We start from the raw sequence: 22,500 nt of genomic DNA, 5'->3' as shown, positions 1-22,500 counted from the left end.
CATAAAAGTCTAATAAAATAAATCTAATATATTTGTAATTTATTTACTTACTGATTGACTTCCCACTGTAGTTTTCTGGGAGCAAAACTACAACAAATATCGGATTTATTTAAAAAAATCGGAATCGATTGATAGCCCTATTCATTAAAAATTGACAACATTGTTCCTATTTGCCTCAGGGGTCTTTAGAAGTTGTTAGAAGTGAATTGTCAAAAGTGGCACAGATTGGAAAAGCACTCATTGGCATCAGCACAAACAAAAGCACTCTAGGAAATGTCTTTTTAGAATAGCTTCTTTTTGCCCTTAAGTAAAAATGCGGTCTGGTGCAACAGAAAACAGCTACTTGATTGTGATGGAGACGAGAACTTCCCATCTGCACTTTAAAACTGATTGCGTTCTGCAGATGTCTGCATGTTCGCACAGTTTTCAGCAATACTAGTCTATAGTGTTTTGAATAGCAGTCCGCCTGTTGATGTTCAACGTAAATGCCTCTGTCATCAAAACGCTCTGTTTATTGCGCTGTGGTGAAAAGAGGCCACACCAGGCAGATGCGCAGACCGTCCCAACGCTGCCTCATTAGCAAATTGAATGTGAATGAGCACAATGCCAGCTAGTGGGCTTAAAGAGTCATACACAATGATACTTATCAACTATTGTCATTCAGATCTCAAGGCGAGATTCACAGATTGATATCACACAATGCCATTTTGCAAAAAGGGGACTTGAGAGACATTCGCTTTTGTTGTTTTCGACAGAGGGGGTTCCCAGAAACCCCCGTCACGTCTCACATGCGCGGATCCCCGACAGGACTCTGAATTAGCCCTCTTAATTAACATTTACCAAACATCTAGAAGCCGTGTTAAAGTAATGGGACACTCTTTAATCATTAATGGAAACAAATTAACCTTTGAATATCAGCAAGAGGAAGGTTGTTAGTCGTACCCTCATCAACCATGTGCTGTCAGCCTGATTGCAGATGCAAGGGAACGCTGCGGCACTCTGCGCTGGGCTGCCCCGTTGCAGGACCAGAGGTGGGGAGCGAAGTAGCATGTACTGTATGTGGGGCATTAAGATGCTCATTATAGTCCTGCGCAATCAAATCAGGTCAGCGCAATGCATCGCAGCCCGCAGGAAGCATGTGATAGCCAGTCCAGAAATGACTTGCATTGAGTTAATTAGACATTCAGTTACTAAACTTGGAGCTACGCCGTCACTTGATCGCTTTTTGATGGGGTTTCGAGTAGGAGTGCATTTGAAAATTAGCAAAAGCTTGTCATATAGCAATACGAGTAAGAAGATGAAGGAGCCTGGCTTGATTTTAAAACAGGCATCGTATTGAAACTGCTTTCGGAGTCGTGTTGTTCCCCATCCAAGCCCGTGGTGATCGGCGGCATGGTAATTAATGCAATTGCAGCAAGTCTGACCACACATCCCCACGACTCTTACAATATGTGACCTTTAAATATCACACTTGGAGCTGGAGTTTGGCAGTGTGCGACGCTGGGCCGTGTGTGTGAAAGTGGACATGTGGTGATGAGGCTGGGGAATGTTTGACACAGCTGTGAGGTGACAGCTGCCATCAAGCTATCTGCTGGAGAGAAATAAACACATCAGTCTGTGTTGATATATTTACACTACATACATTAGCGATATATAGGGCTCTATGATTTTTGAAGAATCCAGGCATAAAAATTTAATTTTGAGCACAACGTGGAATAAAGTAGAATTTGGAAAAAGTAGAGCTATGAAAAAGTGCAAAGAGACTGCTATTTTAATGTGAAATCTTTATTTTCTGCATTCTCTGAGCGGCACAATTGTTCAAGTACACATACTATACATACTTCAGCTTGCACATTGTTCATGGTGTTTTCAGTGCCTGTTGTCTGACTATATGATGACACTCCACATTGACTTTATTTCAAGAGCTTCTTTGAGAGACACTTCATCAGTATTTAATCTTTTCATTTAAGAAACCTTGACAAAACTGCTGCATATACACAGAAAAACTCTTCATGACAACCTGTCTAAATAATAATGATATAAATACATTACTATTATGCAGTAAAATGTACTTCTGGAAGTACTAAAAATTAATTAGCAAAACTGTTTTGTATATTTAGTACTATATATTAGCTTTTTTTCACATTTTAATATAGTGAAATGTTGACTGTTAAAATATTTACAGGAAATATGTTAAATATTTAATGTATTCATTATAATAAATGTATTAAATCACAAATCCAATTTCATTTTTATCAATAATAATAATAATAATAATAATAATAATAATAATAAACAGGAAAAATAAGCTAAAAAAATTATTAACCCATTATTGCAAAAAAGTAATTAGTAATAATAAATTATTACGTTTAAGTTTTATAAATGAATTGATGTCCTTTTGTTGGTTCAAATGTAATTGTTCCATTAAAACGAGACGAATAGTGGTGGAAAATAAAATAATGGTAATGCAGTGTAAATATCTTATGTGTTCATATAATTTTGTTTACTTTTCTATACTTACTATTTTACATATTTCTGCATCTACTTTTCAGCCATTAATTGTTACATTCAAACTTTCTGAGTTCTGAAATGCAACATGACTCTGTTTTGACTTTCAGATGAGATAACGTAAACCTGATATATCTGATATATCCATTATTCAGATTCCCTCCGCACCACGTGTCCGAATGCCTGTGAGCCCTCGTGAGCCAAAGAGAAAAGCTATTTTGCGGATGATAGTTTAATGCAAATCAAATAGAGCTCGGCCATAATTCAGTCATTCTTTATTCATGAGCGTACTCCATGACTGGCCGCCGCTCTGGCTGTTGTGTTGCGTGGAAGGGAAGGTCAGGGTAAGGTGAAGTATTGGCATGCCTGCGTCTGTGGCGCGCTGGAGCGGACCATGACAGAAAGACAAATGGCCGTACGTGTCTGTTCAGGGCTAGTGGCTATGATTGTCTCTTTAGAGATTTGTGGGTGTCAATGAGCGGGTGGGTGTGCAGGTGGGGGAGAGGTGGGCTGCTTTCGAGTTTAGGGACTGTTTCCCTATTACGTCTGCTCTGTCTTTGGGGCTCAGACTTCAATAAGTAAAGCTCGCCCAGCCACTCGGAGCTCCTGGCTCTGTCTTCGCGATAATAATTATAAAAATTAATAAAATGTGTCAAAGCGTGAGAGCCAGCGGTGCTTACTAAATCATTTATGTGGCATAGACTAAATTTTATCACAACAAATCAGCAACGCAGCAGAACTTTTCTCCCGTGCTCATTCCCTCACCCCGTTTTTTCATTATACCGAGGGCCGCTTATCACATTAAAGATCATAGCTACTGAGCAAGAAATAATAGCTAAATGATGCGGCGCTTTCTTAAAAGTGCAGCGTTCTCGCAAGTATTCTCTTTTAAACAATTTACTTTACAAGGTGCCATTAGTTAACGGCAATAAATATAGTAGACTGTCTTTTGATCATCCGTAGTTAGAGATTTAATTTTAGCAGTCTATGGAATGCTATAGAAAAACAATACTTTTTACTTGCTAGCAATCAGGCAGTGTAAATTGGAAGCTCATTAAGAATGACAGCGTAATTACTTTGTGGCCTTATAGTCAGATTTACGCTCATCAATAAATACAGTGCAATCAGCAGGCTTTGATTATGGTGTGCTCCTTTTCACCAGCTAAGAAGCTTGATAATAAAAGAGACTATATAATTTACTTGAAGCATGAATATCACAACAAATGACAGTCATCCCTCCCTCAGTGCATACGCGTGGTGACCCTAATTACTCTACCTGCTTCTGTCTCCTCTTATACCATCTTCTATGTTTAAACGGACAATTTGATACTGTGTGTTTTTAAAAAGAGATAAGACGTCAGATACCCCTAAAGGTTTTGTGTTCTCGGCAATGAGAGTAGCCATCTTACACTCATTACATTAAATGTGATCAAATTACATGCTTGCTGAAAAGAAACACCGATGCTAGTCTCATGTTTTCACTGTTTCCACTTTGTACTATATGGCAGGGTTGGTGAACCTGTTTGGCAAAATGAGCCAAGAAAAAACTTTAGCACTGCAAAGAGTCACAAAACAGATGTGCAAACAACAGTATATCACAATAACTTGTACGCCTAATTACATAACACAACAGTTTTCATGGATTTAAATCAGCCTACCTTCTTTTTACACGACCCGGTCCTTGCTTTCCACAATCTTTTTTAGGTCTGGCTTGTATTCAGTTGTGGCTACTCATAGTAACTCTTTCACATGTGTGTCAGTAAGAACAGAGCGATGCTTTGAGTTCACTTGTTTTATTGTCGAAAAAAGTGATTCACAGATGTAAGTTGACCCAAACATCGACAGTAGTTTGCAGCATTGGGATATCTCTCAACTGGCACATTCTTCCAAAACTCCACAGTTCCTTCTCTCAGAACACTTTTAAGTCCTCACAAAGTTTGATCATTTCAAGCTGAGATGCTGCTTCATCTTCCACTAAAGGGGCTTTTAAACGGTGGAGTAGTTGGATTGATCAGAAATGTAATCTGTGGTCTCTTTTGCAATAGGTTGGAAAATCTCTCCTCAAAATTTTGCTGAAGATTTTCAAGCAGTGTTGCATACTGTGCAGTGCTGCTTTTTACAACTGCTGCTGCTTGTCCACTTGCCTTGCCAAGGATGGAAAATGTGTGAAGTCTCTCTTTTGTAGATGTCTTGAACAGCTAGCGTTTGTTGACAAATGTGAAAACACTCTGCACCAGGTCAGGCACATTCTTTAACTTCCCTTGCAGATCCACATTCAGTCCATTCAGATAATGCAGCACGTCGACCAAAAGAAAAAAACTAATCTGAAATCCGCTGGGGATCATGTATCTCGGGATAAGTCCTTATTTTTCTCTGCAAGGAACAGCTTCACCGGATTCAAAAGCTCAAAGAAACGAGAAACCACATTACCTCTTGAAAGCCATCTCACACCACAGTGAAGAAGCAGATGAGAAGATCTTCATCAGGTTTATTAATGAGATTTGAACTGTCTGTGATTGAGAGCATTTGTTCACATAAAATCGACAATTTCCAGCAAAGGTTTCATGATGTGGCTTAAGTTCTGCTTTTTAGATGAGTGCCCTTGATGGATAATACAGCGAAATGTCCAAAATTCTGGAAAAAGATCATCATCTTAACATAGCCCTACAAGACCTTTTTCAGATCCTAACATAGCTGCCGCTCCATCAGTGGGTATTGCTGTTATTTTTGATAACTGCTTTCTCAACAACCGTCATCAGTGTCTCTTTCAGATCAATGCCACGAGTTCTGTCTTTCAGCGGCACAATGTCAAGCAGCTCTTCTTTAATTGTGCAGTCTTCTGATACAAACCGTACAGATATTGCCAATTGTGGCTTGTTTGAACATCGTAAGACGCGATGCTGAAATACTGGCAATTCTAAAGATCTTATAATAAATGTGTTTCTACTGAATTGTCAATGTCCGATATTCTCTGTTCAACATTGTGCAGATAGCTGAAGGTTCTTTACTGAGCATTTCGAGTTTTCATTTTCGGGACAAAGAATAGCAATTCTAACAAATTTCCCTTTAATGTATGGCTTTTGTGAACAAGCAAAGTTCCATGCTAGCTGATATGACGCTAATGTGACGTCTCTGAATGCTTGGTAAATTTTTGGAAAAGCTGAGTTTGCTCAGATATTTTAGTGTCTTTATGAGTTTTATGTGCTTGCGAAGTTCGCTGCCTCCGGTAGAATGTAGTGAGGTGAAATGGCATTCTGGCATATCAAGCAGAAAGGCTTTCCATTTCTTACAACAAAAAAATATAAATCCTCCAATTCAGATCAAAATGTTCTGTGCACATTTTCGTATTTGCGCACAGCTGTAATCTTCCCTGTCATTGCCATGTTGATTGATAGGTTACTAACAAATCAGTTAGTCAGTCGTGTTAGTCAACTGGCTAACGCATGTTAAATCAGTCGAGGTTGTGTAAAAATAATAATAATAATAATAATAATAAAAAAATTACAAATCCAAATTATATTCAGCAAATGCATTTAAATACATACCCCTTTATTGCAAAATTTTGACATTTAAAAAATAAATTGATTGTAAACAAAGAACATGTGGATAGATTGAAGAGTCACATAAGTACACTGAAAGAGAATAAGTATATCTCACATACGTTTAGTTATAGTAACAAAATATTTTTTGTCATAACTAATGTATATTTGTATTAATATACATTTCATATGGCTTGCAGTGACAGGTGCATACATCAGTTGTTTTACATTTGCTTTACTCAGCCGGATGAGCATTTACTCATTTTATAAAGCAAAAAGTTAAGTGCTTCACAGCATAGTGTGTCATTAAAGCTCTGTACAGAACAAAACACATTTACTAAAGATTAAATGCATTTTAACAATTTATGCCCTATGCTTGATACAAAGTGAATAGTAAAGCCAGACAGACACTCGCCTCATTCTGTTTAAGGATTCACCTCTTCAGCTGAGAGTTTGAAGGTGCTTGCCTCATAATTGGCTGCGTGAGCCCCCGGCCTTTCAGCTGTCAAACACTCATTAGATAAAGATGTGCATATTAAGCTGTTATTGATGGCTTTGTCTGATTTATTTGCATTATGTTTTGATTCGGAGGCACACAGAGGAAGATGGAGTTATAATGAGAATCATCATCAGGGCAATGAGGTTGAAAAGCAATGGAGCCATACAAATGTCATTACCAACTGTGCAGCAGGTACTCAATGAAAAAATAATGGCAGTGGGATGCACTGATAGGCACAGTGTTTTAATGCCCCCTAAAGAGTAAAGGTAACAAGGCAGATAGCAGTGTATGTATGGAATCGGTCTCACTTATACCAGAAGGTAGAGTTTGCTTTATTTTAGCATAAATAATGTTTATACATGGTTAGACTTTAGAGTTCACAAACCACAAAGGCCATCAAAATATGTTACACCAATGTTATTCTGGTAGCTATTATGACTAGAATAGAGGTCAAGCCTTTTTCAGGATAATTGAACTGTATTAGTAGAACATAGTAAAGGTCATTTCAGATTTATCAAGAAAAGAACTTACAGTACATATTGACACTAGAAACAGCTGTACATAATAGTAAATAAATGCTAATATTTATGTATTATTTGTTGTATAGATTTATAAATCATAATATATTTATTAATTTGTTATATTTGTTTTCCAGTGAATACTATGTTGCCTCGTTTGGCATCGTGAAACAATTGTGACAAATCAGAACTCGCCACAATTTTTTTGCAATTCCAATTTTTTCGTCTGGGACAGCTGAAAATCGTGCCTTGTGTCTCGGGCTTTACACCAAATATATAACAATAACTATTTAGAGAGATAAATTAACTCCAGTTTCAGTTAACCTGCAATGCCTGCTGCTTATGCACAGCACCTCGTCACACAGATGAGGAAAATGCATTTATACATGCACACTGTATGAGTAATGACTTTCTGAACGCATTAGACTTACATGAGGGGAAGTATCACCAAGCACCTTGCATGTACACACTCGATACAACGTCTTCATCTCAAAACAAGAGATAACATATCAAATGAGGATGTCAGAGGGGAGGTGAGGAGCTGCAAGTGTATGAATTTGCTACAATCAAACAAAGAAGCGCTTTGTATAAGAAAGAGGCAGTGAATTCTATGATCAAAGGTCTTTTTTTGTTACGGAGTACAATTTCATTTCCTCCAATCTGTCTGCAAGATTAAGTGCCAGCCCTGCAAATGACTGTTATTCGTTTTGATGTCAGTGAAGGCAGACACTCTGGAACAATGCAATATTGAGCCTACAGACAGGCAGATTGTAATCGAGGGGTATACAGTGGAGACATGGGTCTAGCAGCACTCAGACTGGAGGTATTATCTCTCTTGCATGTTTATTTAATGGGAACAGACACAAGCGTATGCAATGTGATGCAGGAGGATGCGTTTTGCATGCTGGGGCGATGAATCAAATGTGCACTTGGCGGATACAGCTGTCCTTCAGGACGGCTGCCAGCTCGTGATGACACAATTCAGCTTTCTGAAAATGACTGAAAATGTTACAAATTGGACATTAGACAAGTTGCAAATATACGCCTGACTCGAGAGTTTTAAAGTTCAACCATCTTCTGCTTATTTTCAGAGAAAAATAGAAGCCGGCCACTATAATCACCCAGAGTATTGGAACTGGCTGCGGTGTAATGGCATATAACAGCCACTGGCTGAAAAAGGTGCACACATTAATAACCAGGCGGCTCCACTCCTTCTCTATTAATCATTAAAGCATATTGATTCATAAGAGCCTTGCTTTCCTCCTCAGTTTAAATGAGAATGAGCTCCAAATTGATCCATCAATCCATCATTGGTTGCACAGTAAGCATCAAAATGGCTTGTGCCTGGGCCTCTTGTAGCTCGAAATTACTGAACACTAGCAAACAATGTGTTTGATGAAGCCCGTAGGCCAGTGTAAGTTAGCACCACACAGAGTCACTTAAAGGTCAGTAGAAGCTGTTAAGTGTTGCTATTGATAGGACTCTTTACAGCTTGATAACGAGTACATGAGCTGACAATGGTATGGACAAATGTCAAGCATCAGAATAGTAAGATGTGCAGCGGAAAAGTTGTCAATTCATAGGAATCGATTTGATTGCTAATGTTCATGTCTTTTAAACTGTGATGGTTACACTAACTTAGTAACTTGGGTAAATCGTTTTTAAAACAGGGACAATAAGGCAAGTGGTGATAGCAGCGAATAAACTTTTTATACTGCACATTAAGTATATATTTTTTATGTGTGTGTGATGTAGACAGACAGACAGACACAGATAGATAGATAGATAGATCATGAGGTTTTGGAACAATATAGAGTACCGGTATTAAAAAACTATATTAAATACCATAGAAAATTGCATAAGTTAGGTAATGTGTGCAATTTTCTCCTCAAATGAACAGACTGTTTTCTCTGCTCTCACATTTTTTTCCATTAAGGACATAACCAAAGTGTCGAAGGTTAATTTACAAAACATGTTGGATGTTCAACTATTACAGAGGGCATATATATTATCCAGAATGCTGCGTTAAGTTCAATGTGGTTCTTGCTTCGTATCAAGGTTAACATAAATGAAGGGGAATGAGAGATTCAGACGAGACATTAAAGAGAGAATTACTCCCTTGTGTTCTCAACTGAATCAATGCATTGACTCAAGAGTTTCAAGAGTTATGCTTTATTTAAGCTTGCACGATTCTCTAAGTGACGATGCACTGTAGAAGAAATGCTCACCACTTCATCAGCGCTGTTCAGTGGGTTTATTTTGGTCTAAAAGGAATTCGAAATAACTGATCACGGAAACTGTTGCATTCATTTATATACAACTGAAAAGTTATTGAGGTACGCATTGTCTCTCGTGCTATTAAATATTCATTAGGCTTCTGAATACCCTTAAATCAAGGTCTCTGGCATTATCTGTCTCCTCACGGATGTCATTAAGCTCAGCTACATGCCCTCTTGCTCCACACACACTCTCCGGCGCAGAGCGGGCCACAGATGGACACGCACGGGGAGGTGTGTGATGGGAGCACGGCCTCAGACGCAGAGCTGTCCCTCATAGCCATGTAATAAAATAAACATTGTCACACACAGACACAAAGCATGCTAGTCAAAAGTAAACTCTGTGTGTGCTCAGGAGAGGCAGTGAGGACGCCAGGCTGGGCGAGAGGAAGAGGTGGTCCTGGGGAGAGGGTGTGATTAGCGTATCAAGCATGCATCAGAAGCCCTCCAAGCTGTCATCGTGTTCGTGGGGCGTCAAGATAAGTAGCTTTAATATTCCAAGTCGCCACAGCATAGCAACAGTTGCCATTCCCCCGCCTCGAAACAGGGGCGGGAGCTTTCCGAGAAGCCGGGCTTTAGAAAGTTGCCTGACCTTTCCCTTGACCCCGCTGCCCCTGTCTTCTTTAGCCCTGACATCTCGCAAGCCTCGGAACAATGAGCACAGATTCTCAAAGGCGGGAGGCTCTTGGGAGACTACAGCACAAAGCAGTGCTAATGCTTTCTGTTTATCCATTTTAATCCTCTGTGGAACTAGTCTGACCTTCTGCCCTCTGCTCTGACCCCACAAACACACCCACAAGTCCCCCTTCTGACCCGGGTTACCTCACCAACCAGTCACCAAAGCTTGTGAACAAACCCCAGCCACCCACTCATCAGCATATTCTTTTATTCAATCTTGCGGCATCCCTTAAGAGGCCAGAATCATCCTTTCGAATGAACTGATGGTATTCTGGAAATAATAGATGACCTTGAGTGACCCAGACTCAGGCAACAATGTAGTCATCATTGTCAGATAGCTCATAAGTTTTCTGAAAGCATTCTAAACAATGATGCTAGCATTTTTTTGTATTTTGTTATTCACAACTTATTATTCACAACAAAATAAATAAATAACTCTTTTTTTTTTTTTTTTTAAAAACTCATAATAATTTTTTAAAGGTTAAAGCTTCTGAAACCTAGTGAGCAGACTTTTTGTTGTACAAAATAGTGATGTTTTTCTTCTCAGAATTCTATGGAAATATTGCATGCACGGTATTCTTCATGGATAATGCAGTCCCAAGGTGTTTATGATGACAAATATCAGTTTATCAGTAAAACCGAAAAAAAAAATGCATATGCAAATATACTGTGAATAGTGAATGTTTAATAATGTTAAGGTTTGTCTCTTTAGTTCAGTTATGTAGTTTGTGCAGTGTTGAAACATTTTTAAGTCTGTAAATTAGTACCTTGCATAGTAGATTAAAGTTGGTTTACATTTTATGTGAAATATGTGCTTCTCAGTAGATTTCAGTCGCTTTTGAAAGTGCATTACTTCTTTGCGCATATAGTATTTAATTTAATTTAAAAACATACGCACAAAAAGTAATGCACTTTCAAGAGTGACTGAAATCTACTGAAGAGCAACTGAATTTCAATTTAATTAAAACAAATCACAGACAACTTTGTCAGCAATAAGAAAAATACATATTCTTTACTTCAGAAATGAATTGTGTGGCATTCATTTGCTTCTTATGAAGCTCATCCCAGTTTATTAGAATTAATGTCTTTGCATATATTAATTGTTTCACATTTTACATTTTCTTTCAGTTATGATTAATGAAAATGTTTGACTTAAAATTAGTTAAAAGTCTTGTTTAAAAAAGTATTTATACTCTGTAGTACAGTAGTTGGGAAAAGGTAGACGTGCCATCAGCCTTTCATCCTTTTATACTGAACTAGAAATTAAAAGAAAACTGTGAAGATGGATTTGATGAGCAGTGTCCTTTTGTTCTGCTGACCAACTTTAGTAAAAATAACTATGTTCTGAAGCTGTCTTTCCATTCCAGCTGGATATCTGCCATGTTGTCAGATCCATCAAATGATTAATGGACAAATCTCGTGGGATGGGTCTGATCAATTAAAAATAGATACTGAGACAGTCTGCAAGAGCGATTGAAAAACAAAACGCATCAATTACAGAAGGATGTCGGTTCTTGTTTGGTGAACCACATTGATGACTAGACCAAATTTGCTGTGAAGCCATTTTCATTTAGTTTCTAAGCTCATGCCTTGACAACTGACAAAAGAGTCATCGCTTTGCTAGAGGACTGTATGCTTGGAAGATTCTCGCTAAACATGTAAGAGGTAATAATTGCAAAACGCTAAGGACAATTAGCACAAATAAAGGGAGATCACGAATGACTGGAGCACAGATGGTGCATGCAAAAACACACTAGCATTTGTCCAGGATGTCTTGCCAGTTTCTTAGATTAATTCTGGTAAAGATTTGATTGTGCCTGCATGGAGAGGGTTTCATTAGAGTTCTATCTTCTGGAGCAATCACCACTCTGTATTTATTGAGAAATTGCCACTTTCAAAGACTGCATCACGCAATCTATAGTCATCACGGGTCCTCTTTTCTTACCTTTTTTTTTTTCTTGTGAAAGACAGGTTTGAGTTGTTTGAGCTGGAGCCTGACTGATGGATGTTTTGGGAGATGAATTATTTGCAGTAAGTTTGCCCTTGAAAATGAATTCACAGGAGCGTAGAGGGCAAAGTCACCATGGCAGTAGGAGCTCAAATGAGATTTTAGTCAACTGTACTGACCACTCACCGCTTTTTGCTTTGCTTATGAGTGCTCTTAAGTCTTTAGCTCACCCCTTGGCACTGTATATATGTACTTTATTGACTCAGAAAGAGAGCGTATTTTTCAGGGTAGTGGTAATGGTCTGAAATCTAATGACTCATGACAAAGAATTGCTTTTTGTTTGTGTGATCATTTAAGTGTTGTGCCTTTTGATGGATGAAGAAATTCAACTTATGGACTGCAGGAATATTGGCCTTGAAACGTGAAAGAACTAAACTTTAATTCTAAAGTAAAAGAGAGACTGTACTACAATTACTTTCCTTTGCTTTCGCGTGTGGTATTTCAGTTTTCTTGCGCAATTTACAGCTAAAAATTAGACAGCATGTGGTTATTTTAGTGATTTTGAGTTTTTATTATTCAAACATTAAAAGAAACGATTTCACAATTGTCAACTTCGAAGTTCAAACTTTTAATTGCAGATGTCCAGTGTGACCTTTTAATGACATTTGAGGAGGTTTCAGACTCGAGTGTCGCTTGACCTTGAAGGTCTGGTGGCCCTGCATTGCTCACCATGATGATTCTTCAATTACAGGCAGGGCATTTTCTGACAGGAGATGACATCATGTTTCATCTGTACTGGACAGTCTCTTTGCTTCAGTTGCGTTTATGTGACTTGAGGCAAACCTTTGGCTTTGATGAAACCATTTTGTCCAAAGTTCGTCTTTCTTCCCCATAGAGGTTATATTGGATCAGTGTCAGGAGATAAATTGTTGGTGTATGACTGAAGTCAAGTAAGGTGAAATAGGAACATAAAAAGGAAACTGAGAAAAAAATGGTCTTGTCCCTCTGACTCTCATTAGAAAAGTCACATGTGGTTGAGTGCACCAACAAAAGGTCAACAATGGCCAGTGTAAATGCAACCGAGAGTGAAATAATCTAATGTGGGGCAGTGCGGCATATTGTCAGGTTTTTTTTTTTTTCTTTTTCTTTTTCTTTTTTTTTTAAGTCCTCATCCCTCAAAGGCTGTGCACAAAGGTTTGAGAGCAATGACAATGCCAAATCAATGTATTTTACAGGCATCTCCTAGAATACTAATATACAAATGACTTTTGTTTGAAAGTGGTTGATGTTTCTCTCTCCTGACAGGCCTTGATTGATTGGTTGACCAAAAGTATCAAAGCATTTCGAGTTTAATTTTGATCACTGCCATTAAAGATATGAAAGTAGCAAGCATCATCAAAGGTGCATTTAAATAATACTGCAGTTCTCTTTTTGTAAGGATTGCAATATTGAAGTCATATTGGTTGTCGACTGGTTTTTGGTACCACTTTACGATAAAGTTCCATTAATTAACATTAATGTATTAACTTACAATGAGTAAAAAATTTACTACAGCATTTATTATTAAAGTAAATGTTAGTTAATGTTAGTAAATACAATTATAAGTAGTTAAACATACAACTTTTTTATTTTATTTCATCAGTAAATTTTGAAAGTAACAAAAAAATTGAGTGATTCCTGTTTGTGTCATGAATTAAAAGTTTGAACTCCAGTCAGAACACCACTGACTCTGTTCTCAACAAGTATATTTATTTATATAGCATATAAAATAAAGATAAGCTGGAAAATATTTCCAAATAATTCATAACTCAGCTGTCTCTTGTAATTACAGAACAGTTGATGTTGATTTCCTTATTAATTGATAATATTTTATTTTGAAATTTAAGTCTTTGCGCAAAGAGAGAGAGCCCCATTTTGGAGGTTCTGCCCATTGTTGGAGTTCCCGTCCCATTTTGGAGATCTCTGTTCTGCAGTTATACTTGGATACCTACAGTACATACTATAACTGTACTATAACTAATTATTACTATTGCTAATAATAGAAATCAGCAATCCAGATTTAAGCATGGAAATACATTTTATTTCACTGTATCGTGGCTAAAAACCTTGCATTTTGTGCAGGAAAGCCTGGCCAGCAGGGCTTTGGCTTTATTTAATGTGAATCACAGTGTTCAGGGAGAAAACAAAAGTCAGCATGTGTTTTCTTATGAAGAACAGCTGGTGCAAAGATATAGCTAATGATTTCAATCACCCCAGACCTAGAATATGTAATTATCTACTGCAGGCCCTTTTACTTCATCCGCCTGCTTCCGTTTTATTTATACTGAAGTCCATATATCCCCTCTTAAGACTAGTGTTTTTTTTCTCATTAAAATACCCTAATCCCATGTTAGCAACTCAAAGCAAGCCATTCATAGGTTGATTTCCAAGTACAATAAAAAGTGGCTATGAGGTGCTATTGTATTTTTGCAGTCAGTAGTTCCACAGAAACTGCAGTTCACCTTTAATCAAACGGAAACTTTGCGATGTCAGACTTTTCTCCTTAATGACTTCGACCATGAAAACATAAAGACTAATGTACCCAAGTACGGACTTCAGATCCAAGGCTCATCCAGAGAAGGAAACTTGTTCAAGCACTGTCAGACCCTCATGAAAGGGCCATTCTGAGGGCTATGCAGGTAATTGGGATTATGCTGATCACAGCCAGAAGGAAGAGGCTGGAGCTATTCAAGTCTTCTGGAATTGAAGCTTGGCATTGGAGACAGTTGGAGGCAATACAAGGCATGCTGGACTTCCTTTACTTAGCTACTAGCTGGGAAACCGTAAGCGTGGTATGTGAGCAGTATGGATGGATGTACTGATACTGTCACCTCGTCTGCCTCATTCTGTGAGGAAATCTGTCTGCCCAAGAAAGCAGTCATCAACAATAATAAGTCCTCTCTCCAGAGATTTGACAGGGCTCAGAAAAGCAAGGAAGTGGTCTACAAATCAGGAAGCGGAATGGAGGACAAGGAAACTAAATTGAACAAGGATGTAATGTCTGCAAAGAGGGATTGCAAGGAGCAGCTGGACCATGACTGTACAAACAACAGCAGTGTGAACATCTGACAAATAGTCAGCAGGTAGTTTTTAGGTGATTTCTTAAAAAATAAAAAGGAAACCTCAAACGGATGAATGAATTAAACAACAAACAAAGGCGCAAATTCAAATCAAATGTACCTAATGTACCATGATAGAGCAAAACCCTAAAGAGGGTAAATAATAGATAATAATTACTCATTCTAGCATATATGTCTCTTGTTTTTGAATGTATTTCTTGTGTTTGATGCTGTTAAGCATCTTTAATTGTGATGACAAAAACTGTCTTCATTCTGTTTCAAGCAATAAATGTTGATATCTATCTTATTAGTTAAGTGTTTATTTTTACTTGCTGGAAATTTTATTTTATTACTGTATAAACCTAATTAACTTCCATTGAAGTTGCAGCATTGTGTTACTATGGTAATGACCGTATAACTCTTAAACTACAATACCACACTTGAAGTTGACATTGAAGGCATGACATTTTTTTTGTTTCTTATAAAAAACAATAGCGGTACAAGCTTTTTACGTTAATTTAGTTAAATTTGGAATCAGTTACTAGGAAACAATAGAAATACAAAAGAAGTAAATCTGCCGTTTTAAGAGTTTTTGAGAAACAAGTCAGAAGGAAAATAATCTAAATTAGTTTCTTTTCTCAGCGGATGTTAACCAAGGCTTGGCTGGGTTTTAGACTGGCAGCTAGTAGCCAGTTGAACTGTGTACAATCTCTTGACATCCAATTGCTGACCACTGACATGAATAATTGGTTGGTATGATCAATACCATCTGTCCCTACAACTTGCAACATTTTATACACTTGAGTTGCACTGGAGTTCTTACAAAAGCAGAATACTTTGCAGTAATTGGTATAGTTTGAAAACCTACCTTTTAGGGACCTAGTGGGACACAAGGGTGACGATAGTCTTGTCAGCTGATGCGCTCTATTCTTGAAAAGTGCTTGACCTGGCCAACTCTAGAGTGTCACTGTGCCTTGAAGGATACAGCTAGAGGTTAGAGTGCCCAGGACTCAGGCGTCAAGCCTTGTGGCAAAATTGAGGCTTTTGAGCAAATCACATCCACCAGCAGACAGTCAGAGACAGCAGAGTTTGACCTATGACACCACACTGAGGAACAGCTATAAATGTGTGCTATTTCATTTAAGACGTCTTCACTCAGCCGGCAACAAGAATTCAGACCCTACTTTTTTTTTTCAGTTGTTGTGGTTAAATAAGTACAATTAGCACAGTTTTCTCAAATAAGCTGTTAAAACTGCACTAACAGAAAGTGATTACAATGCTACATGTCTAATACACTCAATGAGCTTTCCAAATAATTCATAACTTGGCTGTCTCTTGTAATTACAGAACAGTTGATGTTGATTTCCTTATGTAATGTGATTTTTTTTTTTTCCCACGTCTTTTCTGCAATTTCTCGCAGGCTGGATGTTTTCCCATTACTACGCCAGCTATATGAGATGGAGATAACAAATAACAATTTACCCATACCTCCACAGGTTCAGTATATGATTGAAAATGTTATAAAAATGTCAAAAATATTGTGTCTAAGATTTATTTTTAATGTTTTTGAAAGAAGTGTCTTACCAAGAATGCTTTTACTTGATGTACAGTAAACTGTAATACTGTGAAATAATATTGCTATTTAAAATATATAAAATACATATAATATTTATGTAATATTTGAATATAGTTTAAAATTGTATTTCTTTTTTTAATAGCAAAACTTTTCAAACAATGATTTGGTACTTATGAAACATTTTTAATACAGCTATTGTAGAAACGGTGATAATTAAAACTAACTAAATAAATCATTTATTTGTAATAGAATTTTGTAATAATTTAAACAATACCTTTTAATGCATCCTTGGTGTATAGTATAGAAGTATCAATCTTCCTGACCTCAAACTTGGTAGTGTAATGCTTTGTCATTTCTTTATTCACTGATCTATTAAGTTGCTAACAGGCTAAAGTAGTAAAGTGTCATTAAGGCTGTTTTCTCAGCCTGACGATGGAGTGCTAGGTGAGCCGTTTAACCATGATAAAAGTTTTTTTTGCCATTTTATATGGATTAGGCTAGCATGTTGTAACTAATAAAACTGTCAAAAAAGGAAGAGGAGTGGTGCCATCTCTTCTCTTGATCTTAAATTATATTGTACGCATCTGTAAAGTTCAAAGTCTTACCCCAGCCATTAGCTAATCCAGCTCTTGCCTATATATATATATATATATATATATATATATATATATATATATATATATATATATATATATATATATATATATATATATATATATATAGGTAGATCAGGGCTGGGGCCAAATAACATCCCAATCATGATCACAACCTCACACACCATTTATCTCTCATCAAACAAACTGAATGTGCCCTAAATATGGAATAAAATGAGGGGAAAAGTGGTTGCTTATCGAGGAACTCCCAGGTGGCAGTGCTTAATGTATAATTATGCCGTGTGGCATGCGGCTTTCATTTTGAAGAGAGCACTGGTTTAATTACAGAGCTACCTCTGTTGATAGGAGTGTCTCGGCGTCTGCTGCCGTTGTCAGCTAAAAAACTCTGTGTGATCCCATGTTCAGATACTCCACATGTCTCATTAACCTGCCGACGTTGCTTGTGTTTTTCCTCACAGAACTGCGAGACGTTAGTCTTCTAAAAGGCAGTAGAAGAGTGCCTTCAGCAGACTCTGTGTTGAAATCGAACGTTTGAAGTCCCAGCTCTATATCTGATGACAGTCAACCGCAGGACGAGATGCAGATGGTAGACATGCAGTTGTGTGTAAAAGTGTTCAGTGATGAATCATCCATATCCATCTCATTATTGTCAAAATAGTAAAACGAGGCTGGCAAAAACATTGTAAAGGTGGGTTGCGCATCATATGAGTATGCCATCTATAGAGCTAGCACCTGCCATGTGTTATATGTCACCGAATGCCAGTCGTTTTTTTTCTGAGCACATATTAGCACTCATTCGTTTGAGAGACGGATTTGTAGCAGTGAGTCAATTGACCATGAACTAAATGCATTGACAAACAGTCTGTATATGCTGTCTGCCTATAGAGATTTAACAACTTGTACTCCCATTTGCATATTGAAAAAATAAGACCCTTATTAATCAGTTTTTAATGCTTTTTGCTTTAAAGAATGCATCAGATTTCCCATCATCCCTTTCCGGTACTGCATATCAGTCTTTTCAACATGGCAAGCTTCAGTTAAATGAAAACTATAGTCACGTACATTCAGTTTGTGTTAAGGTTTCTCATATATATAACTCCATATTTGTGGGCTGAAATTGAATTCTTTGTTTTAAAAGAATAGCGTGCCCATGAATGACTGCATATGAGATTTCAGAGTTACATACAGCAGAAGTAAAAATCTGTGGCTTATATATTAATTCGCTTCTCTCTATTATATAAATTGAAATGAATTGGTTTAGTTTTTTCACTTTATAATAGTATATTCACGATTCCTCAAATGTTTTTTTGTTTTTTTCTTTGTTACAGTTTGGCAGTTTAAATAGTCATCCTCTTTTGTTGTAAGGAGAACAGAACCTCTGGCATTTTTTCCTAAGATCTACTGTTAATTTAGTGTCACGTACAATAAATATTAGCATTTCAAGAAAAAATTCAATTTATTAATGCCATATTATTGCTCATAATAAGCGATTTACATGAGTAAAGTCATAACATTGAAGCATTGTTTGTTGAGGTATTATGAGAATAGAGTTGTAAGCAAATAACATCAAAGGGGCATTCTTTTAAGATGCGCTATATGAAAAACATGGCTATTTTCAAAACAAAGACATTGTAATACAAGGTAAAAGAGAAAATACTTTTTGCATTTCAATCATATTGTCCCTCATTGAAAAGAGTGGAAAAAATAACTACTGTTGATGTGATGACTTTATTCTCATAATGCTTGTACTTAATTCTCATAATATTGACTTTATTCTCATGAAAGCATATTCTCATTCACATATTTTTGTAATGTTACACCTTTTGACTTTATAGATTTGATTAAACAATCATTTTTCCTTTTTTTCTTAATGTTATGACTTTGTTCTATTTTTATTCAATATCATGTCGTAATTATATTGTGAAACCTTTGACTTTATTCTCACAAGACACATAATGAGATTAGCCTCAAAATATTAAAACAACTTTGTTACAACTTGATGCTCATAATTTTGAAGTCATCCTCCACATTATTATTTCACTTAATTAATGGTACAATTTAAGCTTTAAAATGTTTACTTGTTGCTTTTAATGGTAATATTAATACTTTAAATCGCCGTTTTAATGTTACAGTTTAATTGTTAAAACAATTTGGCTTTATTGTTGTAAAATTTTATGAAATATAATAATTCTTGTGACTTTTTTTTGTGGCAGTAAAACTCAAAAATCGACGCATTTTGTGTTTCCCAGAAGAAAAGAACAATTCGGAGGTGAGTAAATGGTGACAAACTTTTTGGGAGAACCATTCCTTTGTTATTATCATTTAGCACTGTCAATATAAAAAAGTAATGCAAAGATCAAAGCAGAAAGACAAGATGAACTATCTGAAATACATTATTCAGCAGTGGTGGATACTGTTGAGACCACCTAGAGCAGATTTTTGAATAATTGCCCCCATAATGGCATTGACTGTGCTTTTTGATGTGAAAGAAAGATAAATATTTCACATGCTGCTTCAGAACGCTGTCATTAATATCACTATGGCATCGAGAGTGACCTGTGGGAATGTGTTCTGAAAAAAAGCACTTCCTGTGGCATTCCACTATTTGATTTCCTGCAGTAACCTTGGCGATCGGCTCTTAGGGCCAATTAATTCAGGTCACAGTTTCGTCTTATTGGTCCATGCAGCAGAGTACCTGGTGCTGATGCAGCCTGAATACCAGCCAGGAAGAAATGATTCTCCGATCCCCTGGCTCCTATTGGCGCCTGCCTGACACCACTCCCAAACTGGGCAAGTCCTTGGTCTGAACCCAGTCTCAGCTGTCAGACCAGGGACCTTTCAACTTCCCTTTTAATTTACCCGGTGTGCCTCTTCCCTAGGAAAAAAAAGCTTTTTATTCACAAGTCAGTCTTTCGTAAGCCGTCTGTAAAGCCATTCGTTTCTATTTGCGTCTCATGGCGATAGGGTGTAAGAAGACGTTGGCGTGTGTTTGTATGCGTTTGCATGAAAAAGGGGAGGCTTGTGCTTCTGTGAGCGGCTTGCAGATTACAAATTAGGCCCACATCCTTTGCAGAGCTCGTGGACCTTAGTCTGAGAAGCTCATTACCTATTCAGGTCACTACGGGACAACAAAGCTGGTCTGCTCAGAATAAGCTGAATATAGCCGATGCACTAAGGGAAGCTCGGCTTATTCAGGCCCTTGATTTCAGCTCCTCCAATAAAGTGGCAGCTTTGATGTCAGGTAGGTAGGCCTAATGGACAACTAATGAGCCATCACATGGTGGCCAGGCATTTTGAATACATGTCTGATCTTAGGATTAAAAGGCCTGCACGTCTCCATATTGAAATGTATGTGACTTTAGTCACTGTGAGATGAAAGATGAAAATGTCTGATTATTTGAATGATTTTCAAGGCTGCTTCAAGCCATACATGTTTTAGCTGTGCGGTGTTGTTGGTGTTTATACACATTTTCACAGTAGATTACTTGACGCATTGGTGAAACAAGAAAAGATTCTGGAGTACAAGCTTCCATATGTGTTGCATAATATGCAAGGTCATTTATAGAGCGCCTCAGCAATGCCCCTTATTTTTTTAATACACATTGTAATTTGCCAACTGTTTATGCGCCGGTCTACCCAAAGACATACATTTTTGAGCTCTACAAAGAATCCATATTGGTGGTTGATGAATTGTTTTCAAATATATATATATATATATATATATATATATATATATATATATATATATATATATATATATATATATATATATAGCTTTATACGGCAACTGAATAGTTTGTCCAGACCGGCATGATTGCTTTCACTCTAACTGTTAATGTACCGGAGTCCATTCACCCGAAGACCATCATTTGTAGGCGAGCGAGAGTTAAGAGTAGAGCGTATTATAATGCGATACAAATTTGTGAATTAGAGTCGATTTGAAGCCGCTCGCCCGTCGCGCTCTGTGTTGTGTTATTTTCAAAGGTTATAGGGTTTATAGCACAAACCGGGCGTGTTTTGTAACCTTTAGTCATGATGTGCCAAGCCCCTCTAGGCTGATTGCTGATGCATTAGTGCTCTCGCTTTGACTTCATCATGCAGTGTTTAGAACAGGACACACTCACAGTTCCCTTTAAAAGCAGTTGTGACCCCTGCTTGCTATGTGCTGCTGGCTTTTCAGCTCGGCCCAACACAATAAATGAGTTTCTATTGTTACAAATCAAAAGAGCTCATATGAAAAGGTTGTGTAAAATTTTTATCTGTTAGGATGAGTAAGAAGCGCTCTTGCCACAAGGCTGTTTTCTTAATTTGCTGTATGTGTGCACAAGGCCTGCATTTATTTCATACACGAGATGGTAAAATAGTGTTGTGAAAACATGATTTTGTCAAGATTTTTTTGAAGAAGAATAGGACAGAGATGGCAAAAGTACACACATCCTTCACTCAAGTAAAAGTAGAAAGTAGAAGCACTGACTACACATTTATTACTCAAGTTCAAGGAAGTATGGTCCTTCATATGTAATAAAAAATACCTATTACTACTACTACTACCTATTTAAGTGTCACTGGACCTCACGTCATATTGACATACTACAAAATTTTGTTAGCCACTATAATGAATCTCTATTGAACTGCATCTTCACTTCTATTTTTCTTTTGTCTCTTTTTTCCATTATATCTCTCTCTATCTCACGTTTAGTGTGTTTCCTTTTTTTCACAAATCTTCTTACACCTGTCATCCATCTACTGTCATGTTTGCAATAACATAACTTTATTTTAGTTCAACTTCAAAGTATCACATTATGACCATATGTTGTTGTTCTATCTTATAATGACTTGAATGCCATAGATTTAATGAAACTATATTTTCTAAATTGCTCTAAATTCAAAATTTGTTTAACAATAATTACATCACGACAATATATTTAAAGAACAATCATAATACTGTGTATGTTATTGCATCATCATGAGTCATATTTTTCAGTTGTCAAAATTAAGGTTTTAATTAATTAGGGTTTATTGCAGTATTTTTTTTTAACCATCGTTTTCTACGCGTTGCATGATCAGACTACGGTTAGTGTTTTAACTAGTGTTTTTGGTTTAAATTTTTGTAAGGTTTAGGTTGTCAGCTCCCTTTAAACATATTATTAGACAATGTTTTATAACATTGTGGGTACAGTAGATTATAATGATATCCTTTATCATACAGTATTTTGATTACTGTATGAAACTGAAAGAAAGACATG

General features: G+C 37.0%; 1 long non-coding RNA gene across 2 annotated transcripts in view; it reads left to right on the top strand.

The window, feature by feature from the left end:
* LOC122357837 overlaps positions 1 to 22,500 on the top strand; it is a 134,002-nt gene that overhangs the window by 82,433 nt on the left and 29,069 nt on the right. Inside the window, exon 4 of one of the 2 annotated variants that reach the window (XR_006252539.1) lies at positions 17,713 to 18,970. The exons of the other annotated variant lie outside the window; for it this stretch is intronic. This is a non-coding gene — a long non-coding RNA (uncharacterized LOC122357837). Of the gene's footprint in view, positions 1 to 17,712; positions 18,971 to 22,500 lie in introns of those variants that run through there. 2 annotated transcript variants of the gene reach the window in all.

The sequence above is a fragment of the Puntigrus tetrazona genome, chromosome 14 (assembly GCF_018831695.1).
Source record: "Puntigrus tetrazona isolate hp1 chromosome 14, ASM1883169v1, whole genome shotgun sequence".
In the NCBI taxonomy this organism is placed as follows: Eukaryota; Metazoa; Chordata; class Actinopteri; order Cypriniformes; family Cyprinidae; genus Puntigrus; species Puntigrus tetrazona.
This window is presented reverse-complemented; position numbering and strand designations above follow the sequence as displayed.